Below are 14,540 nucleotides of genomic sequence, written 5' to 3' on the forward strand. Positions count from 1 at the left end.
TCGCTAAGGGGAGAGAGCCGGCACCGCCCCCCGGGCCGTTGCTAGGGGGCTGGGCCTGTCGCTAAGGGGAGAGAGCCGGCACCGCCCCCCAGGCCGTTGCCAGGGGGCGGGGCCTGTCGCTAAGGGGAGAGAGCCGGCACCGCCCCCCGGGCCGTTGCCAGGGGGCGGGGCCTGTCGCTAAGGGGAGAGAGCCGGCACCGCCCCCCGGGCCGTTGCTAGGGGGCTGGGCCTGTCGCTAAGGGGAGAGAGCCGGCACCGCCCCCCGGGCCGTTGCCAGGGGGTGGGGCCTGTCGCTAAGGGGAGAGAGCCGGCACCGCCCCCCGGGCCGTTGCTAGGGGGCTGGGCCTGTCGCTAAGGGAGAGAGCTGGCACCGCCCCCCGGGCCGTTGCCAGGGGGTGGGGCCTGTCGCTAAGGGGAGAGAGCCGGCACCGCCCCCCGGGCCGTTGCCAGGGGGCGGGGCCTGTCGCTAAGGGGAGAGAGCCGGCACCGCCCCCCGGGCCGTTGCCAGGGGGCGGGGCCTGTCGCTAAGGGGAGAGAGCCGGCACCGCCCCCCGGGCCGTTGCCAGGGGGCGGGGCCTGTCGCTAAGGGGAGAGAGCCGGCACCGCCCCTCGGGCCGTTGCTATGGGGCTGGGCCTGTCGCTAAGGGGAGAGAGCCGGCACCGCCCCCCGGGCCGTTGCCAGGGGGCTGGGCCTGTCGCTAAGGGGGTGTGTCCAAAGGGACGCTGGCAATGCCCCTGGAACCATCACCACGGGCAGGGCCTCTTGCTATGGAGGGTGGGGCCAGGCAGCACCAGCAACACCCCCAGGCTGTCACCAGGGGGTGGGGCCTGTTGCTACCTGGGGGTGCTGGGGAGCACAGGAGCACGGCCCCGCCCCACCAGGCCCTTGCCAGGGGGCCTGTCGCAAAGGTGGGTGGGGCCAGGTGGGTCAGCCATCAGACCGCCTGCCCGCCCATCGCCGGGGGCGGGGCCCGTTGCTAAGAGCGTGGCGAGGAGTATCAGCACCACCCTCACCGGGCTATCGCAAGGGGTCAACACCTGTCGCTAAGGGCTGTGGTACACGGCTCCAGCCCCCACGGTGCCGTCACCAGGTAGCGGGGGGGGGGTGTCACTAAGTGGCGTGGAGAAGTGAGCGCGGCGAAATGTCGCTCCAGCCCGTGCACGGCTGCTGGCTGCAGTACCGCGGTTTGGTCGCACGGTGGCGGCAGAGAGCAGGAAAGGGCGCCACTGCGCATGCGCCGCTGCCCGCCTGCAGTACCGCGGTTTGGTCGCACGGTGGCGGCAGAGAGCAGGAAAGGGCGCCACTGCGCATGCGCCGCTGCCCGCCTGCAGTACCGAGGTTTGGCCGCACGGTGGCGGCAGAGAGCTAAAATGGCGCCACTGCGCATGCGCGGCTGCCCGCCTGCAGTACCGAGGTTTGGCCGCACGGTGGCGGCAGAGCGCTAAAATGGCGCCACTGCGCATGCGCGGCTGCCCGCCTGCAGTACCGCGCCTTGGCCGCACGGTGGCGGCAGAGAGCAGAAAAAGGCGCCACTGCGCATGCGCGGCCGCCCGCCTGCAGTACCAGCATCTGCTTGCACGGCAACAGCAGCGGCCAGAGGAAAACTTCCCCCTCGGGAACGGGCGGCTTCCCGTCTGCCGTACCCGGTTTTGATCGACCGGTGACTGCCGCGATCGGATAAGGGGCGGGTGGAAATCTCTACCAGGGTAGCGGAGCTCCCGCCTGCAGTCCCGGGGCTCGGTCGCTCGGTGAAAGCAGCGAGCAGAAAACAGGTGGCCAGTGCGCATGCGCGGCTGCCCGCCTGCAGTACCGCGCCTTGGTCGCACGGTGGCGGCAGAGAGCAGCAAAGGCGCCACTGCGCATGCGCACTGTCCTCCCGCCTGCCCCACTCGCCCCCACCCCACGCCCGAGGGAGGAGAAGCAGCACAAACCACCTGGGGAAAAAGGTCCCCTTTCCCACCCCCACACCCCCCCCGGAGTAAGCCCCATCAGTTGCTGTAGGCCTGCGGCATCAGGGCTGGGACAGGGAGAGCAGCAAGTCAACAGGTCCTGGAGGGTTAAAGAAGAAAATCCATCAGGGGAACACAGCTGCCCTTCTGAAGGCAGGCTGCCCGGGGTGAGGGGGGCAGCTGTGCGTCGGGGCACAGGGCAGCCAGGCAGACCAGATGCCAGCGGCTGCCCTGCAAAGGAGTTGTGCGCTGCTGAGCCTTGGGCTTCGTTGGCTTGGCAGCGCCTCGCCTCGCCACTGCTCATCCTGCGTAAGCACGAGGCTTCAGCGAGCACAGAACAGGAGGCCAGGGGAAGCGGGGGGGAGGAATGTCACCGGGGAAAAAAAGTCATGCAGGGGGGCTATCTCAGGGGACAGCGTCTGGGAGGGCACAGACACACGCAGAGGGAGGGCGGGGGAGGAGGCGGACACTGCCGGACAGGGGCATGTCTGGGCAGACACGCCATGGGGAACATGCATGGGGATGACTGACACCAGGGGGGTCCCCCCAGGATAATCCACAACGGGCAACTCACCTGGGCTCACCTGCAGCAGATGATCCGCTCCAGATAACCGACCCACTCCGGAGAATCCATTCCGGATAAGCCCCAGCAATGCCCCTCAAACTGCCGGTGTTTCACCCCAAATTTTCCCCAATTTGGGGTTTTTGGGGGCGGTCGTTTGGTGTTGGTGATTTCTGTTTGGATGGCTTGGCTTTTTTTGTTGTTGGGGTTTTTGGGGGTTTTACCTTATGGAAAAGCAAAAAAAGCCAAAGGAACGAAGTTGGGATTGCTTTTCCAAACGGTTCACTTCTGGGTCTCTTTGGCCCTTTCCACAACAAAGAAATCGGTGATTTTTGCTCCTGGTTTTGTGCACGAGAATGGTTAGTGGGGTTCCACCCCACCCCACCCCCCCACCGCTTCCCCCCCCCCCCCCCCTCCTTTCCAGCTGCACAAACCCAGCAGGAGTGGGCTTTCCCAGGAGCCCCCAATTATTTTCTTTCCCCCAAACCTGTTTGGGTGTTTTGGCTGTTTGGGGTTTTTCACCCCCCATTGCAGACCCAGACTCGGGGGCTTTGGGTGTGTTTGTCTGCCCTGGCAGCAGCTCCCAGGCTGCCTGCGCAGCCCCAGAGGGGGAAGTCCCTGGGGGAATCGGCCCCAAATCGGGATGGGAGAAGGAGAACGGGAAAGGGGCAGCATTTGAAAGCACTTTTGTGTCTTCAGTTGATTGGGGGGTGGGGGCCTCTCTATAAACATCTCTATCAACATGGTTTCTTTGCATTTTAAAACCTTATATAGCATAGACATTTGCACTTGTGTGTCTACTTACACATCCTTACGGAGTACATCTATAGTTTATATATACTATCTATTTTACATTTACATACAACACCTGTTTAGACTTAGCTATTAAATTTACACTTACACCTACTTAGGCTATTTACACTTACACAGAATATCTATTTACACATACCTGTTCAGACTTCCATATTAACACGTATATAAACCACCTATTTAGGCTAGCTATCTGCTTACTTACCCTTTGACACTTCAATCTTTTTCGACTTCTCTATTTAGACATCTACTTACAGTTATACCTAGGCTTATTTCACTCTATATAACCTCTATTTAGATTACACATCTGCTTAGACTATGTAACACACACTAAGCGTAGATGCTCGCTCTAGCCAGACTTTCTTCTGCTTTGAATTCCTTCATCTGTCCTTTTTCTTCATTTTAAACTCCTTTATTGTTTAATTTAGATATTTAGACAGTCGAGTTACTTTTGTGTTTTAAAACCCTGTATCTCGATGTAGAATTTTTGTATCCTGAAATACGTTATATAATATAGGAGAGAGAAGTTCTTATTTTATATATATTGACATGTAATATTAATTGATAGATGTATAAAGGGATTTTAAAATAAGAGGTTTTTGTAATAGCCCCCCTGAATTTTCAGGCATTTTGGGGCTGCAACCCCCCTTTTTGGGGGGGAACCCCTACATGACGCCCCCACTCACCTGTTCCTCTGACGCATTATCAGCTCCCCCAGTGACACCGGGGCGCCCCGCATGACATCATCACACCGCCCCCCCCCCCCCCCCCCAATTTTATTCACCCCCAAGAAGGGCACTAAACAAGGGAATCTACTCCAACCTGCAGCTCATTACTTTAATAGTGCCATTTACAAAGGTACACACACACACACCCCCACACCCCCCAGAAAAGGGGGAGCTCTGCTAAAATCTAAAAGGTGGGGCAGCCCCCCAAACAGCTGCAGCCCCCCCAGCCCCTGTCCGCAGGCTGGCGGCCGCCCCACAGCAGAGCAGGAGCGTGCCAGAGGACGGCGTCACGTCTCTCTCGGGCTCTGCTCGGACATGTTCCCGCGCTGGGACGGGCTCCCCGGGGCGACAAACAGCCCCGGTCCCTGGGGGCCCCGACTCTCCCCACCAGGCAGCCCTCGCGGCCGCACCTGCGGGGCACCCGCTAGAGACAGAGCCGGGAGCCCCCAGGCAGAGGGATGGCCCCTTACCTTCACCACACTTAACGACCGGCAGGCAAACCCGGGCCGGGGGGCATCTCTTGAGCATCACGAGACACTGAGAAGACATCTGAAAAACAGAAATCCCAACCTATATTTCAGCACGTGAATAAAATAGCACAGAAGAAAATGGAGGAGCTCAGTCAGCACAAGGGATAGGAAGGAAATTGAGCCGCAGCAAGATTCTGGGCAAACGGGTCATGTCAAAACACAACACCTCCTTTAAAAGCTAGAGGGACTGGAACACTTGAAAACGGTATTAAGACTAAGCGATACCGTTTTGAACAGATTCTTCGCGTAACACTGAACGCTCTGGCTGGTGCTGGAAAACGTCTCATCCCTTCCTTACGGCACCGCTGCGGGGAGATAACCCCGTGAGGCTGCGGGGCAAAGTTGTACCGGAACCGGAACCTCCGCTTACAGATCCACCGCAGCAGCTACAGCCCTCGCCCTGCCGCCGCACGTCTTGCTGCCTGGCTCCATGAAGCCTGAAGCGAAGCGTGTCAAACTTGAAAGAGTAACGTAAAAAATTCAGAATAAATCTCAGTAATGCACTTTGTGCTGAGAAGGCGGGCGCGTGTTTACGCACATCCAATATGAGCGTCTAGGCTCTGAAAGCTTTCCATTTTCCTTCTGCGTTCATTTAACTCGCACAGCCGTTCACGCGCGCCATAAGATTATCTATCTCCAAAATACACAGCAGCAACGTGACTGGGGGGTTTTGGCGTGTTATGGAGTCGGGAGGGACGTCCGCCCAGCTGCCCCGCCCGAGAGATGCTGCTGAACTGCCAGGGAAACGCGCATCCAAAGCGAGACTGAAATAAAATACTTAAGAGCGCTCCCTCAAAATACTGGTGGGAAAAAACCGCCCCCACCCCAACATTCAGTCGCCCCTCGTTAAATATTTACGACAAATACCTACCTGCTTAATTACACCTAATAAATCGTACCCTACATCTGCTCGGCAGTTACAGCTGAAACAGCGCAAGTCACGTCGTAAATCAGACGCTGTTAGCTTTTTTTAAACTTTCATTTATGACAGAGGAATCGGTGAGTGAAGAGATCCCCGATACGGTTTTACTTCTTTTGGGGGAAAAAAAATACCACAACAAAAAACCCACGCAAATCAAATCCCCAGTGTTGCAATACATGGGGCTACCAAGAAGGACCGGCAGATATGCTAATGCGTTTGGCTGTACCGAAGCATGCAGGGGAACCGTATTTTTATGGGATCTCGACTGTTACAACTGAGAACCCAAGCACTACCAATGCCATCAACCTTTGGAGTATGTGCTGTGCTTGGATCTCCGCAAGGACCATTGATTTTTTTTATCTTAAAAAAAAACCCCAATACTTTGCAAGTCTTGTGCTGGTGAGTTCTACTGACAAAGACATTGTCTCTAAGATGCACTCTGATGGCAAGTTCATAGAATGCAACCTCACTGAATAAGAAATATCTCAATTTTTCAAAATCTCTTCCTAACAAAAGTCACACTGTGGGGCTTTCAGATGGGCCAGATTATGAATCCTTTCACAACAAGAACCACACCAGCTAACCAGGATATTCTCGCAGTGGCCAGGTGCCTCTTCATCACGTGAAAAAAAAAAAAACAACAACAACAAAAACCCAAAAAACACCAGGGCCAGCAATAAGTATCACACGGGTCAACACAGATCTCTTCCAGAGCACCCCCCTCATCAAAACGAACATGCCCATCGGCTCACCTGCTCTGCACAGATTCCAGCATCACCCCCCGCTTCCGTCATCGCTTGTGGCACCAAATGTATCAACACACAGTAAACTACCGTTACGCTCGTGAGAAATCACCGCCCCGTGACTTCCTCGTTACTACCCAGCTCGCTTCTAATGCTCATACGCCGTTCCAAAGACGGCCCACGTGTTACCTACAGAACTGAAGAGCCCGACGACAGACCACAGCATTCTCTGGTCTCAGATGCTGGCCGCTGCCCCACCTTCTCAGACCTCTCATAGGCACGCGGCAGCACCGCTCCGAGCCTGCCAGCGGCACCTGCAAAAAGCCAAGCGAAAAGGCACCTCCCGAGATGCTGCCCGATGCCACAGCCTGCCCGCACCGATCCCCGTCTCGCACCCCTTTCCCTCGACAGCCTCCCTCCCAGCCTACGCCACTTCCAGGTGCCGTGTCCAGCTCGCCCGCCGTCCGTAACACCCGAACAACGCGCGTTGCTTATAACTTCCCCAGCAACACAACACCTCAGAAAAGAGCTGCTACTTCAGCCCACCAATCACCACTCGCCTTGCTTCCTTTGCTCATTGCTACGCTACTTCAAACCCAAAACAAAAGACAAACGCAAGGAGCAACGGAGTCATAGAGCCATCGGTCACATCTTCCCTCTATATACACCACGCACCAACTCACCCGCTTACATCGGTCCCCTCAGTTCCCCTCCATCGCCCTGCACGACTCGTCCCTCGGCATCTCCAAAACCAATACCAAACAAGTCGCCTGGTTGCACAGCAGTACCTTAACGGTTCCTGAAGACCGACTATAACCTGCCATTAAAACAAACATATGACTTCAAACATGAAGCCCTACGCACGTACAAGCTTGAACACCCTGCAGAGGTAATCTGCTCAGCTGAACTCTAGCTGCCTCTCCCAGATAGCTACGGTCACGGCCTCCGAGCCCACAAAATGTCACGGTGATTACGGTCCTCGCCCGCTGAGGAGGGCCACTCAATCCGAGATGACGGTACAACCTTTCCCCCAACAGCCTTGGCACAGCAACAGATGAACCCTAACCTCTCATCGCTGTGCCACCTACCCGACTCTACAGGGCCAGCAAGGCGGTCCGAGACAAACTCAAACGCACACACCAACGCTATGAGAAACGCTACAAACTGCGCGCCTCCGAGACGAGAGAACGCTCTCGGCAAACAGAGAGACAACTGGACGGAAGAGCTCGTCCAGCAACAAGACCTGCGGAACCCTGACAGTGACACAAGGAGGCCCTAACGCGATCCAAAAAGATTAGAAGAGCGTCAGGGCCCGTGACAAGAAGTTCCTCTCAAAACTGAGAGGGAGGAGGCACAAGAAGCCCAGCTACAAGACCTAAGACTGTAAGGATGCAGGAAAGAAATCACGCTCCCTGAAAATGGACAGCGACAGAGCAGAGCTGTTCATGCATCTGGGAACGACGCCGCAGACAACAACTGCCCAGAAACTCCTCAAACACCAGAGTGACCCACACTTTAAACTGTAACGCAAAAAAAGAGGCACCCGATGGGCGCCGGCCCCACAATTACAACCTTGCCAGCCCCTAGGGATAGCGCTGTGCTCCTGAGAGCAAAGAGAACAAAGTCACCAGCCCCATGAGCCTCCTCACTGCGACCCAGCTCACCTGAAATGCTCCTCAAATAGCCTTCAGTCGCATCTTCCCTTTAATCCTGCACACGGACCCGCCGCCTTAGTGTGCTCTACTCAGCTCTGCTCTATCACCCTGCACAGCTCCATCTTCATCCTCTGCAAGGACAGCATGAGAGAACAAGTCACCTGGACGCACAGCAACAGCTTAACCATTCCACAGGTCTTGCTTCCACGTAGGAATACCATCTAGAGCCCAACTACTGCATGCCATTAAAGGAAATACCTTCAATCAAATGTTAAGCCCCACGCACGTACAAGCTTGAACAGCTGAGAGATGCCCTCTGCTCAGCTAGCACTCTAGCTGCCTCTCCCAGACGGCTACGGTCATCCCCTCGGCACCCACAAAACGCCCCGGAAATTACCGTCCTCGCCCGCTGCCAACGGCCACTCGCTCCGACGAGGGTTGTACGGGCGTTGCCAAAACAGTCTACGCACATTAACATTAACCATATACTCTTATTGCTATTCTTTCCCCCGCTCTACCACTGCTACACCCCCAGGCGGAGGAGCAGCTCTGACACAGGCATCGACGTGCACGGACCGACACTGCTCACAAATACTACAAGCAACGTGATCGCGGCACCTAAGAAAATTCTCACCGAGACCACGGACTTCTGGCCCAGAGATGCCACCGGGCGAGAAGATCTGCAGGGCAGCGAGGAAGCAGCTATAGCATCCGCGGAGATGTCACGTACCATCATCACCTGCGAAAAAACCATATACCCACAACTAGGACGATGCACGAGCGACGAGCCGCTCTTAAAGACCTCAGAACGTTCAGGTGCAGGGAACAGGTCCCAGAAAAGGGCCCTGCGTATTCAGACTGCTCTTCAGCAGCAGAACTGAGGCCGCCTTAACCACCGCCGCAAAAAGACGACCTTCTATAAAGGTCTAATATTTAAGACACAAGACAAATCTATGCAGTAGACTTAAAATGCGAGAAAGGAAGCTCTCGGTTACCATTATGCCGATGAGCCAGGGCTTGCAAAACCCTCAATATTGCTACCTAGGTGCCTGCTCAGCACGGAGAACAACAGACACATCGAGACCCGAGTACAGTAAGGAACAAAGACAGACTACAAAATCCACACAACAGCACAAGCACAGGCAGGAACTCCCCTGCCTGGCAGATGCTTCTGTTTTGCAGAAAGGACAACACAACCTCTCTCGGCCCAAACGTGTCCGGTCTCTGAACAGTCCCCTCCACTGATTTGACAACCCCTGCCTGCCCCACCTGCGCTTCCCCCAACCGACCGGCCACCCGCACAAAGACCGCATCGGCCCCTCAGCTTCCCTTCCAAATCCGGGGGCTCAAAAGCCATCCTTTAAAAAGGCCACACAGGCTACGTAGGATGGGGCTGCGGTCACACGGACACTCTTCATCTCCAAACGTGCGGTGCCATCACTCAGCGTCGCACCACTCAACGCCGGCCACTTCCGCAACGACAGCCTCCTCGGAAGCGCCGTGAACTTCCGCTCGCCCACGCTCTAATGAGGCTGGATGTCGTGGCCGCCGCCACCTACGGCGCCTAGAGAACCAGAGAGACAAGGTGACCGCTGCGCCTGGAAGCGGCCGCCCGCTCACAAACAATTCCACACCTCAAAAATAACCGCTGCTACGGTTTCCTGTTCATCGCTCACCTTGCCCGACGAGCTGGGGGCAGACATCCCGCTTTGCATGTAGTTTTGTGAGTCCCTTCGTTAACTAGTCACATAGGTGCTCGCACTGCACGACCCCTCCGTTGTCACGTGCTGACCTACCTTCTCACGATGCTCTGTTCGCCCCCTCCCTCCCGTGTCCGGCTCCCTGCCGTGCATCTCCACCAACAGCCACATTCCAGACTCATCCTTTCCCCTACCATGCCAACACGGCTCCCTCACCTCCCGATCCGTGCCTCCCGGGTCAGTGGCCGCGTCAGGCGCCTGCTCACGTACTCGGTCCATCCCCGATGGCTGGGGAACCGTCACCTTCAATGCCGGGCCCACTTCTGGGGAAAGACGGAGAGGCACACAGATATTAGACACTGCTTTCCGAAAGCAAGAGCTCACCACGCAAAACAAACTAACAAATCCTTTTGACTGACTTGTTTGGCAACACAGAGACCCCAAAGGCAGAAATCCCAGACGACTGACCGCACAGCCTGCCCCGTCACAGCACACGACGCCATCTGCTCGCCTTTGCTGCCACGCCTCGCTCGACTGTCCTGCTTAACCCTAGACCTATGACTTAAACTGCAAGAAAAAGTCAAACCACGCAACACACAAAAATTACAGTTTGTGTCAGATGACTCAAGCACAGGCGGACACCGATAGGGCAAACACCAAAAGCAGTACGGGAAGCAAACGGGCGTGGCTGGTGTAGTGACACACTCTCCCTTTGTAGGTAACTCACTCCTAGGCGACTCCATGAACAGCCGCGTGGAGAACCTCTCGGCAGACAGCACGCTCGAGTGGCCGCGCTGACACGTACGGGGAAGGAGACTGGGCTACCGGAGGCTGCTTGCACACAGAACGCGACCATTAGCTAACACTTGAACACCCCTTTCCCAACCATCCCCCGGTACCAAGACTTCAAAAACCCCTCCTCTCCTCCTGAACTGTCAGGGAAGGAACCTCACTCCTTCCCGACAGCTCCTGCCCTGTATCTGCACCCCTAAAGCCCCTCTGTCAGCCGCTCCTCGGGAGCTGCCCTTCCCACCTCCGCCCCGCGCTCTGCGAGCACCTCCCACCTTCCGGCTTCCCGCAGACTCCGTGCTCTCTACAGGCCCACAAAATAACGGAAGCCCTGATGCTTATAATCTACGAGGGACCTGCCGCAAGCTGCAAAGGTTCTCGGGACAACGTGGTACTCCGCGGGCGATCGGGAAAGGCGACGAGCAGTTCCGTAACCCGACACACACTATGCGTTACGTCCCTGCTGCTTTCTGAAGGAAGGCTAGAGCTCCACATACAGACGCGTACAACACGCTCACCCTAACCCCTACCGCAGCATCTCAGCATCAGTCCTATTGAGAGATGACGTCAACAACTTGCACAACACACAGGCAAAACTGGTGGGAAAAATATACGCTTCTACCCTCGGCCAAGTCATAAAATTCCTGCAAAACCAACCAAACAAAAAACCTACCACACACAAAAACAAAACACAAAAAAAACCCCAGACAAAACCATAACACCCCCACAAAACCAAACAATCCAAAACACACTATTAGACCATCTTGCTACCCCTGAACATCCAACACAAACTTACTGACCCGAGGAAAAACAAAAGCTCGTACAAGTGTACTTCCTAATATATATCTGCTGCTCAACTTTGACTGCTCTCTTACCTCAGCCAGAAACCTCCCCCTCTCTAAATGTCAAAACACACCTACCCAAAGAGCTTAGACAGCTCAAAACCTGCAACCAACTCAAGGAACAGTACCAGAGAAGCCCAGGAGCAGAATGAGCCTCCCGAAGAAAGGCTGGGGCTCATCTACGCCAGCGGAATGGCAAAGCAGAATGAAATCTTTTAAGAGCCCCTTCTCAAAAATTATCTCTGGTTATAAAGTAAATCATTTACTGTAAAACCATCAACCATTCGGAGTCACCTCAACGCTCTCTCTTGCTCAGTCCCTTAACAGAACCGAATCAGTCTCAAAGGACAAAAAACATGAAAAGAAACGTGGAAATATACAAGCGTATCGGGAACCGTACGAAGCAGCTAAATTAACACCTCAGTAGCTGGGACAAAACTAAATTGTAAAGGACAACAAAAAACCACCCCAGGAGACGCATCGATAAAAACAGAGGAAGGCTCTCTCTTCTCGCAGAAGCTCACGGAGAGACCTGAGCCAACGGTACACAGCTTTGGGGTAGCCGATACTGAAAAGAAACATACTCGAGACAGAAAACAGACTGCTGTGGAGCACAAAGGTGGCTTTGGCAAAGGTTCTGCCAGGACAAGAGTCACAGTTACAGGGAACGGACAGCGGCCGGCAGGGGAAACGCCGTCGGCGTGGCGGGGCCAGCGCGGGAAATGCCGCCCTCAGCTAACGCTGCGCTATCAAGCCTTAAGTGAAAACTGCAGAGTAGTTACAGGAGACGGGCATAAGACGGATGCTGAATATCACTTGATGGTCACAAAACCTCACGGGGATGGGCACCACGTAGCCTCGTGGACACCCCTTAGACCCAAACGCTTAACGAGAGACGCTTCTTGCCAAAATACAAGCTCGACGAGGAAAAGCCAACGGGGATGTGGGGGCAACTACCAAAATCTCAGTATGTGAGCAGGCGTTACTTAAGATGGTGCGGTGGTTCTGCCGGGTCCGTCCAACCTGAGCAACGGGTTCTAACGCCTGTCCAGCAGCGTCCATGATCTCTCTCACGGCCTCCCACATCATAGACACCTCCCCTGCCTGGGACCACGTTTTCCATGTCCCACCCCTCCCCATCCCCGCAATGAAAATCAAACACAACAAATACACACTCCACTTCATCTTCTTGGCCTCCAAAAGAAGCTTCCTTCCACTGCTGAGCATCGACACCGACATCCTCATGCTGTTCCTCAAAAGCAGGCTGGCCCTCGGGTGCCCGTACTGCCAAAGGAAGAGAAAATGATTATGCTCTTATGATGAGCTCCATCATCCTCTCCTTCAGGAAATCAAATCCCGATCGCTACATACCAGAAGTTTGTGCAGGAGATGGCCGAGGCCAGCCCCATAAATGAAGCACTCTGTGACCCTGCTCTCTCTTTTGGCCACAGCACCCGCCACCGGGGAGCCCCAAACCCCTTGTGACTCCCAAGGAAAACCAGATAAAACTAGTTCAAAACAACTGGCAGGTGAGAGGTGACCGACAAACACGTATAGCCCACCTCAAACCAGCCAGAGAGCTGACTACCTCCCCCACTAAACTCTCGTCTTCGACAAATACACCAAACAGAACAATGTTTACGCTGAACAGAACAAAACCCTTATCCTCTGACACTCTGAAAAGGATTTGTGCACCCACAAAATATATATATATTCATGCTATCGACCGACGGACCACACTTCCTCAGGGTCAGCCCTGCAAAGACAGGAGGACGCCCGATGCTCTCTCCATAAATATAAAAGAAAAAACGGAGCGAGAGCCAGGCAGAGAGAGGCGGAGAAAGAACAAGTAGCCACAGGCTACAGGACAGAGAGAGGGAAGGCCGAAAAGACGGGGAGGCAGGGAGCCACTCAGAGTGAGATGGAGAAAGAAGGGGCGGGGGCACGCAAAAAAACCCAAAAAAATAATTTTGCAGCAGGTAAGGAAAGAGAGGGGGCCAAGGGAGAGACAGGGAGGGCCCAGGACGCACATGAGAGGCAACGGGGCCCCAGTGGCCCAGGACTCACCGCAACTCTCGCTCTCAGCGCTGCTGGCACAATTTAGCCGTTCAGATGCTTCTTTCCCCTCCTCTCCTCCCTGCCTCTTCCGCAGCTCCAGACTCCAGGCCATCCTCCACCTGAAGAGAATACAAGGGTGTCTCACAGCTCTTACGAGATGAGGCTTCCTAGGCACGTAGCCTAGCTCGCTCATGCCGGAGCTGGGGGCAGGAGCACGGGGGGGCAAGGGGGGCCAGGGGAGGCTGAGGGGGAGCTCTGGTGAGCTGGGGAGTCGGCCAGCTTCTGCACCCTGGGCAGGGGGAAAAGGTCATCCTCCTCCTCCTCCTCCTTTCCCTCTTCCCTTCTATCAGCTCCCGGGTAACTCCTGGGGCTGCCCTCACCCGCTCGCCTTTACCATACCAGAAGCCTGCCTCGGCAGGTCGTTTGAAGCTTCCCATCCCACCAGCCCCAGTAGTGCAGGCACACAAGGAGACACCCCTGCACCCACCAAAGGGGCTCGCTCACCTCGCCGGCAGCCCTAGGCCTCACCCGACACAGGGAATCGTGTCCGACACACCACCACGCTGCAGCAGGAGCGGAGGAGGCCCTTCCTTACCGGGAAGCAGCAACGAGCACGGCGGCATCACCTCGCAGGCACCGCAGCATCGCAGGGCTGTCACCTGCGGAGAGAGCAATGCGGATCACAGGGACGCCACCGCGCGTGCGCGGCTCCCGGGCTCAGTACCCAACTCTGGTCGCTGGGCAGCAGCATTATCTGAACTACTCTTCTCGATTAATACCATCCAGAAACCGTAACTTGGCTGCATCCACAGAGCTTCTATTCCTCTGCACCTTTCCCCCTCGCAGCCCCGGCAGCACCGTTCATTGCCTCTGCACCAAACAGCAAAGCGTCTCGAGCATTTCAGTCCTTTCCTCTCGACTGCTTAAAAAAATCTGGTGCTTGCTACTGTCCATGCCACCGCCCGCCCCCCCCCCCATGCCCGAGGGAGGAGAAGCAGCACAGCAAACCTGGGGAACAAGGTTGGGTTCCCCACCCCCGCAGAATAAGCCCCAGGAACTGCTTGTAGGCATGTGGCATCAGGGTTGTGATAGGGTTTCGTTGTGGTTTTCTTTTTTTCCCCTGCCTTCTTTACATAATGTAATAATTGGGGTTGCTTTTCCAAACTACTGAGTTCTGTGGGGACTTTTTGTGCTTTTGCCCTACGGAAAATGGTCATTTTCACTTTCGGTTTTGTGCATGAGAATGGTTGG

General features: G+C 55.6%; 1 long non-coding RNA gene across 8 annotated transcripts; it reads right to left on the bottom strand.

Annotated features, from left to right (window-relative positions):
- Positions 1-3,910: 3,910 nt before the first annotated feature.
- On the bottom strand, positions 3,911-13,016 carry LOC135312401 (uncharacterized). Of its 8 annotated transcripts, none has more exons than XR_010371906.1 (5): positions 12,412-13,016; positions 8,535-9,923; positions 7,910-8,031; positions 6,929-7,062; positions 6,438-6,559 (listed from the first exon to the last, which is right to left on the bottom strand). It is a non-coding gene; the product is annotated as an uncharacterized LOC135312401 (long non-coding RNA). The 8 variants fall into 8 exon arrangements; XR_010371905.1 differs by lacking the exon at positions 6,438-6,559 and having other exon boundaries at positions 6,566-7,062; positions 12,218-12,515; positions 12,603-13,016; XR_010371903.1 differs by lacking the exon at positions 6,438-6,559 and having other exon boundaries at positions 6,566-7,062; positions 12,412-12,515; positions 12,603-13,014.
- Between the last annotated feature and the right edge of the window lie 1,524 nt (positions 13,017-14,540).

Source organism: Phalacrocorax carbo, chromosome 3 (genome assembly GCF_963921805.1).
Source record: "Phalacrocorax carbo chromosome 3, bPhaCar2.1, whole genome shotgun sequence".
NCBI lineage: Eukaryota > Metazoa > Chordata > Aves > Suliformes > Phalacrocoracidae > Phalacrocorax > Phalacrocorax carbo.